This window comes from Macrotis lagotis, chromosome 1 (assembly GCF_037893015.1).
Source record: "Macrotis lagotis isolate mMagLag1 chromosome 1, bilby.v1.9.chrom.fasta, whole genome shotgun sequence".
Classification (NCBI taxonomy): Eukaryota; Metazoa; Chordata; class Mammalia; order Peramelemorphia; family Peramelidae; genus Macrotis; species Macrotis lagotis.
Window position 1 is genome coordinate 342,758,979 of NC_133658.1, and position 16,808 is coordinate 342,775,786.

At 39.3% G+C, this 16,808-nt stretch overlaps 1 protein-coding gene and 1 non-coding gene across 14 annotated transcripts in view; both read right to left on the reverse strand.

Annotated features, from left to right (window-relative positions):
* The window catches only part of FAM110A (family with sequence similarity 110 member A), a 181,308-nt gene that overhangs the window by 24,766 nt on the left and 139,734 nt on the right, over nucleotides 1-16,808 (reverse strand). Inside the window, exon 6 of one of the 13 annotated variants that reach the window (XR_012473677.1) lies at nucleotides 7,345-8,844. The exons of the other annotated variants lie outside the window; for them this stretch is intronic. The gene's annotated coding sequence lies outside the window, so the exon portion shown is untranslated. Of the gene's footprint in view, nucleotides 1-7,344; nucleotides 8,845-16,808 lie in introns of those variants that run through there. 13 annotated transcript variants of the gene reach the window in all.
* On the reverse strand, nucleotides 15,116-15,219 carry LOC141510396 (U6 spliceosomal RNA). The gene has a single exon (XR_012474890.1). It is a non-coding gene; the product is annotated as a U6 spliceosomal RNA (small nuclear RNA).

Below are 16,808 nucleotides of genomic sequence, written 5' to 3' on the forward strand. Positions count from 1 at the left end.
TAGCCATCTCTTTAAGACAGCTGAAAATTCTTGCCCTCCTCAAAACCTTCCTAGAGCAGTCCTCTGATACTCACCTTTGTCCCCAACACTGCACATTGTATTATATGTATATGTGCCCCTGCCCATCCCCTTCTCGGTGGAATGTTAGTTCCCTGAAGAGAGAGAGAGGCAATATCAATTTTAATTATAATTTTTTATCCTTAATAGTGGTAGGAATTGCACACAACAGGTGATTAATAAATGGTTGTTCAATTTGATATGTATCTAGTCTCTCATGCACTTATGAAGTTCTGTTTTGTACTATGGCCTTATCCCCAAATAGACTATAAGCTCCAGAAAGGCCTGAAACTAGGCCTTAAACATCTGTCTCATTGAAGATGTAGAAGGGTACTAAATATGGTAAGTGCTCTGGGTTTGTGCACTAATATTCCTCTCATGTCCCCTCCCTGTCCCTCAGCCCCAAAAAACTCCTTCCTAAAACCATGGAGAAGTCATGGTAATAAATAGGAGAACCTACCCAGGACCTATTGATATAAAGAATTCTTTACATCCAAGTCTGAACAGTGTTTTGATGAATGATTTACCATCGCTATGCCTCAGTTTCCCTGTCAGCAGAACAGGATAATAACATTCTCTTTCCTACCAGGAGTGGCATACAGCTTTAATTAATGCTTGTGCCAATTAAGTGCTAGGAGATGAAAGGTCCTGGAAAAGAATGTAATGTTATTTCTATTCTTAGTCTTATGACTTCAAAGCATTCCTCCTTACAACATGCCCAGAAACTGAACAAATAGGGCCAGTCTTGCTGTGCAGATTTGGAAAGTAATGCCCCAAGGGCAAATGATGCCCCCTGGGCTGCAGAATGTGGAAGGAAAGGAAAGAATCCCGGGAGTTCTTGGACACTCACTATTTTCAGAGTTCTAAAACACTGTGCATTCTTACTTTATAGAATACAATTCCAAGAATAGTTGGTGATACCATTCATTAATCAATCATTGGGTATCTCAAAAGACTGGGTTGGACTCAATTTCTACCCTCAATGTGCTCAAATTCTCAAACAGATTAAGTGGAGTAAGTAACATACTATAATTAACTAGATACAAATAAGAAAGAGAGGCAAGAGAAGGATAATTATGCTGTTTATCTAGCAGGAATGGAAAAATAATCAACATTATGCATTATTGACATTTTGGTAACATGATCATTGGGTGGAGATTGTCCAGGACTAGATTACAATCCATAATACCTGTAAATCCATCCCAAGTCACTCCACTCTTTAAGGCCTTTAAGTGTTGTGATGGTAGAATAGTGCCACAATGTTCTCAGAAGACTCAGAATTTTCATTCAAAAGGCAACCCAAAGTTGAAGGATGGCTACTCCATTTGTACTGCAACACTGCTCCCAATATTGCATGGTGTAGCAGAAATAGACTTCATTTATAAATCTGGAGATAATTAACTGTGCTATTGTTGTTTAGTTGTTTTTCATTCATGTCAGACTTTTAGTGACCCCATTTTGGAGTGGTTTGCCATTTCCTTCTCCAACTCATTTTACAGATGAGTAATTAAGGCAAACAAGGTTAAGTGACTTTCCCAAGTTCACACAGCTAGGAATTTAAGGCCAAATTTGAATTCAAGACTTTCTGACCCCAAGCCCAGCACCTTCTACCACCTAACTGCCACTTGGGCAAAATCTGAACATCAGTATCATTTATAAAACATTGGAACTATAATATCTAAAGTTCCTTTCAGCTTAGATATACTTCTAGAACCTCAGAGGTGGAAGGACCCTCAGAAGGCACTTACTTCAACTCATAACTGAACAAATATCCCCTCTATAACATCTACAGCATGTGTTTATTCAGATCTATGGCAACCCATTCCACTCTTTTAACATTCCATATTGTTATTAAGTTTTTTCCCCTTAGATCTAGCTGAAATCTGCCTCTCTGCAATCCTACGTTCATTTCTTGGTACTCACTATATCCTCTGGAGCCAAAAGAACAAATCTAATCCTTCTTTTCCATTTTACAACCCATCAAATAGTTTAAACAATGATCTTGATGCCACAGCTTTTCTTTTCAGTTCTAACATTCCATATTCCCTTTTTTAAATGACATTCTATGTCTAATTCAATTTAACAGACACTTAAGGATCTACTATGTATCAGGCTGCACAAAGATAACAAGTCATTGAACTCAAGGAAAATGCATTTTACTAGGGTGATGCCACATGTATACAAGTAAATATAAATTAAACTAAGGAAGAAGAGAAGAGTGGTCTGTGAGGGAGGGAAAGACAAAGGTAATGTGGTTAAAGGAAGATAATACCTGAGCTGAACCTTAAAGGAAAATAAGACTTCTGAGTGGCAAAGAGAAAATATAGGAGAGGAATGTATTCCAGACATGGCAGCAGTTTGGGGAAGTAAGAATGTTGAGTCTCAGGAATGATAATGAAGAATATTTGGAAAATAAATTCAATTCAATTGGAAATATCTGGAAAGAGACAAAAGTCAGGCTGTGGAGAGCTTTAAATGCAAACATAAAATGTTTTTGTTTTATTGCCTTTTTCTAGAGAAAATAAGAAGCCTTGGAAATTTTTGAGGAGGGGAGTGTCTTGGTAAAATTATTTTGGCAGCAATGTGGAAGATGGATTCAAGAAGGGAGAGATTAGAAACAGTGAAACTTTAGGCACCTACTGCAGTAATTTAGGTGAGAAGGGCTGAGGACTTGAATAGGTGGTTAAGAAAGGAATCCAGATAGCAAAGACTTTGTTGTGGAAATAAAATCAATATGCTGGCCCATGATTGGCTATCAGGAAGTAAAGGAGAGGGAAGAGTCAAGGATGACTGAGTTTATGAATTTCTATGACTAAATAGCTTGGATGGTGATAAAGTCAAAAGAAATTAGAAACTATAAATGAAGGCCAGGTTTAGAGGGCAAGGTAATAAATGACTTTTGATTGTAAGAGATTGAATTTGAGATCTTGAAGGAACAACCAGGAGATGGCCAAGGTAAGAACTTCATAAATATTAATTGTCTAAGTGACTAAGATGGGCAGTGGGGTAATGGAATACAGGAGAGATACTAGAACTGGATAAAATTTGTTAATTCTAGGGTCTCATATTACCATGAATTATGAGAAAGGATGAGCAGTCAATGAGAACAATTTTGGCCATGTTTCAGGCCCAGGTGCTAGATCAAACACAACCTCTATGGGGCAATTCTACTAATGCCAGGGTTTGAGGTTGCCAATTAAGATTGAGAGGCCTTTGAAATGGTGAAAGAATTCACATACAGCCCTCTTCTTTACCCTACCCTTACCTTGCAAAGATAGCTACCTCTCTTTCTTATACCATGTGCTCCCCGCCTAGGCCCACTGGAGAACCATGGGCCCCTATATGGCCAGACTAAGCTAGACCTTATAGCTGGTTGTTCTCTGTCTCTCTCTCTCCCTCTCTCTCATCTCACCTAGCCTATCCTCGAAGTACTTGCTTCTTCAGGAGGAGAAAAGTTTTAATCTGTATACTTTATAGGCTTCTATAATAAATCATGAGCAGTTCAAAATCCCAGGGCTGCTGTATGTGAATTCATTCACTTTTACCAATTCTCAATTTTAAATTTGTTGACACCAATGATCAAAAAAACACTACCACCATCTCCTCCTTCACCCCTGTCACAAATGATGAAGTGACCTTTCTCCTTAGCAAGGCTGACCCCTCTGCTTGTTCATGCAATCAAATTCTTTCCCCTTCTCCTCCAACACATTGCTCATTCTGTTATCCCCCATTCTTTCACTTATTTTCAATCTCTCCTTGCTTATTGGTTCATTCACTACTACCTGCAAACATGCCCATAGCTCCTCTGTCTTAAAAAAAAAAACCTCCCTTCACCTTATTTTCTGTTCTTTGTAACTAAACTCCTCCAAAAGAACATCTACAGTAAACTCCTTCACTTTCTCTCCTCTCACTCTCTTCTTAACCCTTTACAATCTGGCTTATAAATAGCTTATCATTCCACCACAATGCCTCTCTTCTAAGTTACCAATGATCTATTATTTCCAAATCCAATGGCCTTTAATTTAAACTGTAATTCTTTTTCACCTCTCTGCAGTCTTTAACACAGTTGATCACTTTCTCCTCTTTAATTATCTTTTAAAATTAGGTATTCAGGACCATTCTCTCCTGTTTCTACTCTTTTCTATATGACCATTCCTTCTTTGTCTGCCTCCTTTGCTAGATTCTTTTCCAGATCATGGTCTCTAACCAAAGATATCCTTTAGGTGCTGTCCTGGTCCTCTTCTCTTCTTCTATACTACTTTACTTGGTGATATCAGTTCCCATGATTGATTGCTAAGTGTTTATTGATTAAAAGGTGGTATCCAGGAGTAGAATATTCCTACCAGAACCAATCATTCATGACCTACAGGAAGTCAGTTGGGGAATGGTCATAGCCTTCATCAATCTGGCTTGAGTTGTGTTGAAATCTTTACCATAAAACCAATAGCTAGGCTGTAAATAGGTATTAAACCACATAGCTATCATAATTTTATTTATTTTTTTTATTTTGCAAGGCAAATGAGGTTAGTGGCTTGCCCAAGGCCACACAGCTAAGTAATTATTGTCTGAGACCAGATTTGAACCCAGGTACTCCTGACTCCAGGGCCAGTGCTTTATCCACTGTGCCACCTAGCCACCCCGTCATAATTTTAAAAAGACATTTTCCCCTCTACCACTCCCAATAAGACAATAACACCTTATTGTGAATGTTTCCATGTTGCCATGTTGTCAAACCCTAGAAAAGAAGCAAAGTCCCTTCCAAACCTTCATAGGGAGAGTCTACTACCCTAATGGGATAGTAAAGAGGCTAATCTGGGTCAGACTCTTGAGACCTGGAAAGCTCACACCACCTTCATTAAGAACTTGGTAGAGATTGGGCACCTTCTGGGTATGTCTCCCCCACCCAAGAAAAAAAAAAGGCTACCAGTCCAGGATATATATATATTCTTTACTGGAAAAAAAATCAATCTGATTTCCCTTAAAGAATTTGAAGCTCCTGGAATATCAGAGAAGGGAAAATGCCTGTTTCCTGGGAATAGTCAGATTTCAAAGGATACACTCATTTAACAGATGAAAAAAAACTAAGGCTAAAATCAGCACTACACTTCGTGGCATACCAATTCCTAGTTCCTCAGACTGGTCCTGATCCCTCTTCTGGGTCCCCAAGGCTCCAAGATTATTAGACACCCATTCCCCACAGGGGACAATAAAGAGGAGTACCCACTCAGGTTGGAGGTCAGTAGACCTAGTTTCTATTCCGGTTTCTTTCACTAACCTCTCAATAACCTTAGGGGAGTCTCCTAACCTCCCTGGCCCTCAGTTTCCTATTTGCATTGTGAGAATAATAATAGCTGCCCTGCCTCCCTCCCTGGGTGGAGGAGCATATCAGATAAGATTCAATCAGATAATGGGCTTTGAAAAAGTGAAACATTCACAATAAAGTGTTGTTATTGTCTTATTGGGAGTGGTAGGGGGAAAATGTCATTTCAAAATTATGATGGTGTGGTCTAATACCTATTTCTTGACCTCTCAGTTTTCCTATCTAGGAAACAGTCTAGCTTTTGGCTTTATGATAAGATTTCAATACAACTCTAGGAATATTAGTATGACATTATATGCTGAGGTGGGGAGGGAAGACAGAGAGAAATAGGTTCAAGGAATGAAAATACAAAAATAAAATTAGATCTTCCTAATTTTTATAGAATGAACTTGCCCTAGGAAACACCTAGTTTTCAGGTTGTGAGTTGGAAATTAAATGGAGAGTAAATGCAAAAAACTTGTCTAAAGTCATATAACTGGTGGCAGAGCGGAGACTCAAATCCAGATTTTTTGACTCAGTATACATTGTTCTCTCTATATCCCCAGGTTCTAGACCATGTGGTTTCCAATTCCTTCTTCTAAAATAGTTTTTTAAATGGGGACAGGGATTTGGAAAGGATCTCAGACATTCTCTTGTCTCTTTTATAACTCTCATGCTCCTCCCTTAGAAAACAAGACAGAATTGGAGAGAATCTGGATACTGGAAGAGAGTGACTCTGTTGTAGATGGGATTAGGGTAACCAGATAAGCACAGAAATTTGGGGACCACTGAAAAGATGAATGAATTTGCACTCTCTCTGGGATGTTAAAACTGCTCAGGATGTTATTATAGTAAATTATTACAAATATACAGGTTAAAATTCCTAGAAAAGCAGTAAGTTTAAATGAGAGTGCAAGAGACAAGAGACAGAGAGAAAAGGGCAGGCAGTCATTAGGCTTGGCTTAGTCAGGCCACATGGATAGGGAGGCCTATAGTGGGCTCTGTGCTTCCTATTAAATACCCTTCTGTGCTAGGTTGGGCAAGAGGAGTGGTCTTACACCTTGGGCTAGGTATCTTCCAATGGTAGGCTACACACAGGTCCCTTCCTATCCCAAGGTGACTGACCTCTTAAGTTCAACATGTTATTTCCAGTCATACTTCTTCCCTCCCCATCTCAAGGCCAAGGCTAGCTTCATGAAGGGGAAAATGGGAGACAAGATACAAAGTAACAGGGTCAAGGGGCAACAGGATACAATCAACAATCAAGGTCAGTTTACATCTCAGGGGCAAACAGCCTTCCACAATTCAAGATTTTAACATCTTTAAGTGGGGCATTTAGCCTAGAGAAGAAAAGACTGGAATGGGTTTTACCTCAATGTAAGGAAAGACTTTCTGACAATTCCTTTTTTGTTGTGAAGGAAATGAAGTTCAGTGACTTGCCCAGAGTTACACAGCTAGTGTATGAAGTAGGATTTGAACTCGGGACCTCCTAACTACAGAGCCATTCACAGTTCTTGATGAACAAAAATAGGAATAGGCTATCTCTGAAAGTTGTGATTCCACTCTTCCTTGATTTTTTCATGGGGAGGCTAAAGTACCAGTTATCAAGAATGTTGCACAGAGGGATCCTATAGAGGTATAAGTATTCTAGTATGATGTAGTAAGAAGAGATCTGAAGCTGGGAGCATGGGGCTGAAACTTGTCTCTGGATAACCTTGAACTAGTAACCCCTCACCTTCATTTTCTACTCAACAACCTCTAAAAGATCTTTCTAGTTCTAAATCATATGATTCTAGTGCAACAGCTAGCCAGATATTGCTGGGTTGTGGCCCAAGTTGCTAACAACTTCTCTTTTTTTTCAAGGTATGAAGAGAAGGCTTTATTCATTTCTCGGGAAATGGACCACAATCAGTTAGAGAGACTGAGGCGAAAGTGAAAGGTTCAAGAATCACATTCATCCTAACTGGATCCCCCCCCCCCCCCCAACAACTTCTTTATCTCCATCCTTTACCTGCCTGCCCTAGAGGTTTGTCTTAGGTTCATTCATTGCTCCAGGAAAGCTTATCTCTCTTCAATAGAACTAGACTCAATAAAGCTCTAATTCCACCCCTTTCTCAGTTTCCTGAGACAATTCTGTTTGGGGCCCTAGTTTGAGTCCTGGTGCTGGAGAGAGAGAGAGGGTTCCTTTAGTGAGAAAATCACAGAACTCTGACTCAGTGAGGTAAGAAAGGATTAGACTTTAATTCATAGGTTGCACAAGCAGTTTACAAATAATCACAAAAACTCCATAAACTATTACCAAAAATTCACCTTAGGTCCTTTGAAGAAACAACTAGATAGTGAGTTTCTTAAAGGACAGGCTGATTAGCAGGAGCTGAGGGAAAGTCTAAAGTGAAGGAGAAGCAAATTTAGGCACTTTAAGGAGGGAAGAGCTGTCTGGGAAGAATAGCAAAGAGAATAGTCAAGTTAAAAAGTTGAACTTCTAAGAAGGTAATAGAGTTAAACAAAAAGAGACAATTATAAGCTGGGAAAGAAAATGAGTTTCTTATGAGATACTTTTTAAGGAGATAGTTAAATTAAAGAGATATTTATAAGCTGGGAATCCTTTCCAGGTGACTAATAAAGTTAAAGAAAAAGAGATAGTTGAGAGAGAATAGCAAAGAGGAAAGTCAAGTTGAAAAAAAGAAAGGAAAAGAAACTTAGATCAACATAAGATCTAACCACATAAATATGGGAAACATGTGGATCCATCTTAGAGAAAGAAAGTGAGAAGAAAGTTGAGCAGCTAGGCTGGGAGAGGAAGTGATCCTTTTTTTTAAGTACCCCCTAGGAGGAAGGTAGAGCAAAGGTGGCCTTTAGGGGGTAGCCTAACACCTGGTATAGTTGTAGTTTTCCATTCCACACATACAGATGTGTGACTTAAACCTAATGTAAGGCAGCAATCTACACATGATCGCTGTTCTTTAGTATAACACATGAGTGGAGTGCATTGCCCATTAAACATCCATTGACACCATACATGTTCCTACCCCAGGATGTGACCAAGGTCAGACAGTCATCTACCAAGACCAGACATAGGTATACCTACCTGGAGAGGGTTTCCAAAAGCCAATAGGTAAATTACAAGATTTCTTTCCAATACAAAAGGGTTACAACATTTCTCTGTAGTCAGAGTACTCTGTACTCCCCTGCCACACTTCCGTTGTTTATGTGTTAGTGTGTATGTGTGCTTGTGTATGAGGCATAGAACAATTACAATCATTTGAAAGGTTAATAATTCAAACCTCCTTGTGACATTTGCAACAGAGCTGCTCATTAGTTATTTTACTTTTCACCTCCAGTGAGTACAATCCAATCAATACAACGTGGGTCCTTTTCTCCCCCAAATCCCTCCTCTCTCTGGTTAACTCCTATTCTGTTCAGTCTTTCTTTGCCACTGTTTCCTCTCGTGCTCCAGAAAGGATGCCAGCTGAAGATCTCACAAGGCCCTGTATGGAAGGAAAGAAGATTTAAGAGAAATAATCATCTGTCACATGCTTCCCTAGACAGTCATGAGTTCACAGATTGCAGCCTAGGAAAGGTCTATCTCCCCAAAAATCTCAGTAACTTAGAGAATCTTCCTTTTGAGGCAAGAAAGAAGATGAAGTCTGAGAGATGGAATTACCCCTTTAGAGATCCAACTCAATAGCCTGGCTAATAGGAAGCAGTCAAGAGGACAGTATGTACTTGCTCTGAACTGGGGAGGGGGTATGTTGATCATGTACTCCAAAGGGGACACTTGATATGGATAGAAAGGAGATAGCTAATAGGAAGGAAAAGTGGATGGCAAAGAAAGGAAAAAAGAATAGAAAAAGGGAAGGGATAAGAGATGAAAAAGGAAAAGAAATAAGGAAGAGGAGGGAAAAGGGAAAAAAGATGGAGGAGAAAGAGAAGCCTTCATTATCTTTCTTGGTGGTGACTCCTCCATCTATATATCCAACCCTGGTCTCTCTCCTGAGTTCGAATTCCACATCATCATATATTGCCTACTGACATCTCCAGCTGGATGTCCAATAGGTATTTTAAACTCAACAAATATAAAACAAAAATCATTTTCTCTCCTCCAAAGCTTTCCCACATTCTAATTTCCTTATTTCTCTTGAGGGCACCTCCATGGTTCCCTTTAAACAACCTCAGAGTCACACCTGATTCTTCCCACTCTACTCCTCATAATCAATTATCAAGTCTTGTCAATTCTACTTCCACAGTATCTCTAGCATATGAGTCTAACTCTGTTTACACAGCAAACCATCTCATGCAGACTGTTGCAATAACTATCTAACTGGTCTCCCAGCTTTCAATCTCTCCTTTCTTTAGTCTGTCTTCTACATAGCTACCAAATTGATATTCCTAAAGTAAAAATCTCATTTTGACACTTTCTTGCTCAAAAATGTCCAGTAATAGGGGAGGCTAGGTGGCGTACTGGGGCAGCTAGGTGGCGTAGTGGATAAAGCACCGGCCCTGGAGTCAGGAGTACCTGGGTTCAAATCCGGTCTCAGACACTTAATAATTACCCAGCTGTGTGGTCTTGGGCAAGCCACTTAACCCCATCTGCCTTGCAAAAAAAAAATGTCCAGTAATAGACTCTTCTTTATGACTTTAAAAATTCCTTCACTGCCTGTCTCCTGATTATCCTTCCAAGCCTTATTTCACATTATGTTTCATCCAACTTGTCTGCTTATTGTTGCTCTTACAGGACATCCCATCTCCTAACTCCATGACTTTACAAAATCTGTTCTTTTTTTTGTTCTTTTTCTTTAATTTAGTATTTAATTTCTCCCATTTCCTTTTTTTTTTTTAGGTTTTTGCAAGGGAAATGGGATTAAGTGGCTTGCCCAAGGCCACACAGCTGGGTAATTATTAAGTGTCTGAGACCGGATTTGAACCCAGGTACTCCTGACTCCAGGGCCGGTGCTTTATCCACTACGCCACCTAGCTGCCCCAGTACGCCACCTAGCCTCCCCTATTTCCTGCCACCTAGTCGCCCCTATTTCCTGCATTTTTAAAACTTTGTTCCAAATTCTCTTTTCTTCCTTCCTTCCTCTCATTCCCTTGATTGAGAAGACAAGCAATTTTATAGAGCTTTATACATGTGTAGTCATGCAAAATATTTCCATATAGTCACATTATAAAAGAAAACATATTGCCCCCCCAAAAAAAACTCTCAAATAGTTTAAAAAAGTATGTTTCAATCTGTATTCAGACACCATCAGTTCTTTCTCTGTGGATGCATAGCATTTTTCTTCCTCATAGTCCTTCATAGTTGTCTTGAATCATTGTAACACTAAGAATAACCAAGGCATTCACAGCTTATCATTTTACAATATTGCTGTTATTTTGTACAGTTTATTTCCTGCACAAGCTGTTCTGCTTGCCTAGAATACATTTCCTCCCCATCTCTGCTTCCTAGAAGTCACAGCTCCCTTCAAAACCCAGCTCAAGTACCACGGCCTAGGGAAGCCCACCTTGATCATCTTTGTATCTACGTTCTATATATTTTGTACTTTTCTGAGTCTGTGTTATTTCTTACGACAGAAGATAAGCTCCTTAAGGGCAGGAACTATTTCATCTATGTGTTCCCCAGTACCTCACACAGTGCTTGGTACAAAGCATGTTCTTAATAAATGCCTGTCAATTTAATGAATGGAAAAACAGAAGGGAAGGGATAGTTAAGAAGAGAAGAAAGAAGAGCAGATGAATCAATCATCAGCAAATATTTAATTGAGGGCCTTCTATGTGTCAATCACCGTGCTGGATGCTATGGATACAAGTACAGAGAATGAAACAATCCCTCCTCACAAGAAGTTTATATTCAATCAGGGATGACTACAAATACATGTAATACATACACATTCTATAGAGATATAGATATATGTGTCTATATAATAAATACATATATAAAATAATTAAATAGAGGATAGCATTAAAAGAAGATCACTAGGCAACTTTCAGTTCAGGAAAGGCTTCAAGCAAAAAGGAACATTTGAGTCACATCTTTTTTTAATTAAATATTTTATTTTGTTTTTCCAATTACATATGGTGGTAGTTTCTATCAATCATTTTTTTGCATGGTTTTTAGTTTTACAATTTTTCTCCTTCCCTGTCTTCCTTCCCCCCCCCCAACAAAAGGCAATCTGATACAGATTTTACATTTGCAACCATGATAAGCATAGATCAAAATTGAACATGTTGTGAGAGAAGAATCATATTCAAAAGGAAAAAAGAAAACAGATATAACAAAATTTCATAACACATAAGACAACTTTAAAAAATTGAAAAAAGGGGTGGCTAGGTGGCATAGTGGGGGGTGGCTAGGTGGCGTAGTGGATAAAGCACCTGCCTTGGAGTCAGGAGTACCTGGGTTCAAATCCGGTCTCAGACACTTAATAATTACCTAGCTTTGTGGCCTTGGGCAAGCCACTTAACCCCATTTGCCTTGTAAAAAAAAAAAAGAATCCAATGTCTCAAAAAAAAATTGAAAATAAGCAGCTTAGGTCTTCATTTAAACTCCACAGTTCCTTCTCTGGATATGAATGGTATTCATCCCAGATCTTTAAGATTGTCCCTGATTATTACACTGATGGAATGAACAAGTTCATCATGGTTGATCACCATGTTGTTATTAGTGTGTATCATATTTAATTCATGCAAGTCTTTCCAAGCTTTTCTGAAATCCTGTCCCTCAGGATTTCTTATAGAACAATAATGTTCCATCACACGCATATACCACAATTTGTTCAACCATTCCCCAATTGATGGTCATCTCTTCAATTTCTAATTCTTTGCCACTACAGAACTGCTATGAATATTTTTGTACATGTGGTATTTTTACCCTTTTTCATGATCTCTTCAGGATATAGACTCAGTAGTGGTATTGTTGGATCAAAAGTGTGCACATTTTTATTGCCCTGTGGGAAAAATTCCAAATTATTCTCCAGAAAGGTTAGATCAGTTTATGCTCTGAGATACATCTTGAAGGAAGAGAGAGGCTGTGTGAAGTGGAGGTAAAGAGAGAGTGGATTTAATGCATGGGGGACAGTCAGGGAGATAAAAGATGGCATGTTATGAGAGAGGAACAGATAGAAAACCAATCTGGCTGGATCAAAGTTGGATAGGGCTTTAAAAGCTAAACAGAATTGTTTATATTTTATTCTAAAGGCCACTGGAGTTTGTTGAGTCAGGGACTCACATGATCAGATCAGTACTTAAGGCAAATTACATTAGGAGCAATGTGTAAAATGGATTTGTAGTAGTGAGAGACTTGAATCTGGGAAAACAATTAGGAGGTCAGTTCAATAACCTAAGGAAGAGATTATAAGGGTCTGAATCAAATTGGCACTTCTATGAAGAGAGAGAAGGAATTAGATATGAGAGATACTGTGAAGACAGAAAAGACTACTGATTGGATATGTGGGGTGAAGCATAGAGGATAATGCTGAAATTGCCAGTCTGAGACCCTGGAAGGATGATGGTGCTTTTCACAAAAATAAGGAAGTTTGGAAGAAACGAAGGGTTTTTTTTGGGGGGGGAAGGAGAATCAATTTAGTTTTAGACCTATTAAATTTAATATATCTCAGTGGTCCCCAGTTTGAAATATCCAATAGGCAACTGGTGAGCCAGGACTAAAGCACAGGGGAGGGAGAGAGAGAGACTAGGGTTGAATATCAAGATCTGGTATTTATCTGAACAGAGATGATAATTAAACCCATTTGATCTCATGAAAGTTATCAATAGAGGAAATAGGAAGGGTTGAATATGAGGAGTCAGGAGTTGGAAAAGGGGTTAAAAAAAAAGAATCAAGAACAGGGATAAAGCTGGGATTGGAAGCTTTCACATAGCCTGACTTCCTAGAGGAGGCTATTTCTCAGTTCAACTGCAGTGCAAATATATGATGGGAGCAGAGGGAGGGGAATTATAACAGCTGCTAGAGGGAAAGGGTTGTAGCAGTGGAGTAGAGGGAGCAGGGAGAGGGCATGGATTGGATTTGAGGGATAGAAGTGAACCTATCTGGGCGTCTCAGATTGGTAGACACTGGGGTTATTGTGGGGGTGAGGGGGATGTCAAAGGTCAAAGTCTGACCTCACAGAGTTAGCATATAAGGAATTGTTCAGCATATAAGGTATGACAGATGGGAAATCATGAAGAGTGGAAGTGAAGAAAGAGATCCACTTCAACACTACCCCCACGCCAGGAGCTCTTTGTTCTTTTTTTTTTTTTGCAAGGTAAATGGGGTTAAGTGGCTTGCCCAAGGCCACACAGCTAGGTAATTATTAAGTGTCTGAGACCGGATTTGAACCCAGGTACTCCTGACTCCTGGGCCAGTGCTTTATCCACTCCACTACCTAGCCACCCCTAGCTCTTTGTTCTTGAGAAGATCCCTTGTTAAGGACACACTACCCTCCTCACCAGGGTCCCTGTAGCATTGGGTAGAGGGAAATGAGGAATGAAAGACCTTAAAAGGAAGAAAACTGCAACTCTCCCTCCTCCCATACAGACTAGCTCTTGCAGACACCAGTCTTTTGGTTTTCAACTTGACCCACTCTAGCATGCAAATCAGAACATCCCTTCCCCCAAATTTTCCCCTCCTCCTAGTCTGGGGCCTCCAGCTTCAAAGCCTAGAAGAGACTGTTAATTTTAATCTAAGACAGGGCTGTCCAAAATGCAGCCTGCCTGTGGGTTTACTAAATGCTTTAGTAAATGAAGTCAAATTACCATAGAATTCTCCCTAAAATGGCAAATCAAAATATGTTGTCTATTGTTTCAATAAAAAACTTGTAAAAGTAAGGTTGGATAAACCTGACCTATGAGGTACTATGGAAAGAGTATTGGAGTCAGGAGTCCTGATCAGTCAGGTGATGGGACTCAGTTTTCTCATCTGTAAAATGAGGATAATAATCTTTGAACTACTTGCATGATGCCTAGGACTTAATAAATGTTGGTGCTTAATCAATCATCAAAAAATTTTGTATAAGAGATACAAAGAAGAAGGAAAGGTTGGACTGGAAGACTTTCCTTGGGGCTCCAGTTCCCTTGTTCTTGGTTAGTTCTGTGTGTGGCAGATGATTGGTACTAGAGTCAGAAAAAATTTTCTCCTCAATAAACTATCATATTTTCTGTCTGTCAGATCTCAGATCCAAAGTCAGTTGTCCTTTGGAATTCCAACCACCCCAAAATGGTGGCTACCACCTGGCAGTGAGAATATTGTGCTAAGTGAATCTGAGGTTGGACCCCAAGTCCCTGGCTTCCCCTTCTGCTTTGTGTTGTCTTTTTTAAACACAGATCTATGATGAGCAATCCAGAGAGTTGGAAGTTTCTAGCCTTGAGAACCACTTCAGGAGAGCTCCTTCAACCCTAAGTCAACAGGTGGTGGTACTTCCTGAAACTGTACTCTTTTTATAGGGGATGTTGATTGATTAAGAGTTATGCATGGCTGGGCCAGAATATCTGGATCTTCAAGTTGCTCGGATAATAAAGATCCCGAGTAAATGAGAATTATCTGATCATCAGTCCCCCAAAGCTGTCTTTACTTCCTGGGAATGTATGAGGTATAATAGATTCTTGTTTTAAATATTTTTTAATGCTCCCTCTTGACTCTCTTTTCTTTCAAGCATTTCTTTTATGGTAGGGAAATATATAGAGATATATAACTGTCCTATGCTTGATATTCATTTTGCTCATTAAATTCCTTTTTTCTTTTTTCTTTTCTTTTTCTTTTTATTAAAAAATATGCAATGCTTCACAAATTTGTGTGTCATCCTTGCTCAGGGGCCATGCTAATCTCTGTATTGTTCCAATTTTAGTATATGTGCTGCCAAAGCGAGCACTTAAATTCCTTTTTAAAGGACATCCTGAAAAATCTCTGAAGGAAACCTTAGAAATGAGCCAAACATCTTTGGTTTAAGAGATTCTCCCTGGTGTTCCCGACTGCAGGGAGAGGACATAACCAGCTAGAGAAAGTTAAGAAAAGCTGAATCTTTGGGGTCAGATAGCCCTTCAGAGTGAACTTTTTTTTAAGAAGTTCATAGCAGTAACCCAATACAAAATAACCCACTCTCTGGGTGCTATATTCAACTAGGAAAACAAACATGTTCATAGATAGGTAAATATAGAACACACACAAAATAAGTATTCAGAGATATGGGAAAATTAGGGTCTCCTGATTGAAAAGATAGCATTTGAACTGAATGTTGAAGGGAACTAGAGGCTTGAAGAGGCAAAAGTTCAGAGGGCAAACATTCTAGGCATAGGGAAGAAGGCAAGAGGGTTAGAGGTAGAATGTATTGGAACAGCAAGCAAGTCAACTTGGCTAGAGTGGGTTGGGAGAATAATGTACAATTGGCCTAAATAGATTGAAACCAAATTATGAATGCTAACTAACCCAATGCTCTACATTATCCAAAATCCTTGCCCTATCCTCCAAAGAGGAAGTATTGTGTTAAAATTGGAAGTCTCAATTAATTAATAAATATTGAAAATCATGACCTCTGGGTTCTCTAAAGTCCTTCCCCCACCCCCATTCCATTACCAATTCCTTATTTTCCCCATTTTATTCTATTTTTGGTTTTTGCAAGGCAATGGGGTTAAGTGACTTGCCCAAGGTCACACAGCTAAGTATCAAGTGTCTGAGGTCACATTTGAACTCAGGTCCTCCTAACTCCAGGGCTGGTATTCTATTTACTGTGCCAACTATTTTCCCCATTTTAAAGATGAGAAAACAAAGACTCAGAGAGATCTCCAATCCTTTCCAGGCCCCTCCAATCTTCTTCCAATCCCCACTGTCAGATACCTGGAGGATACCTAGAAAACTGACCTTTTCAAAACAACTCATATTCCAAAGCAATCCCTCACCCCTCCCTCTCCAGGTCTGGAATGCATTCCCTCCTTTTTTTCTATTTATTAAAATACTCTTCCTTCAAGGCCAAGTTCAGGTCTTTTGGCATCCTTAAAATTTTCCCTAACAGACCTTAGTCAACAAGCATTTAATAAGTTTTAGGTGCCAGACATTGTGTGGAATGCTGGGGATGGCTGGTTCTTGTCCTTCAGAATTGAAGAAGACCAAAATGTCATCACCAAGTTAGAGTCAAGTTACAGTATGTCTTGACTGTGGCTGATCAGAACACGACAAGCTCAGAATGTTCTACCACAGATAGGGTACAAATAGTCCATGTGAACATTTGGGGTATATACTCTAAATTTGTGCATTTCAAGTTTCTTTTGAACTACCCCAATTCTGCCTTGCTCACAGCACCCTCTCTGATGAGGACACCCCATGTGGGGCAGTCCTGTGCCCATGCCACTCATGCTGCACATGCATTTCCACAGATCTTAAGAAAGACCTTGACAGTGTTCTGGGATCTATTTTTCTTTTCTTTTCTTTCTTTTTTTTTTTTTTTTAAGAATTTTGCAAGGCAAA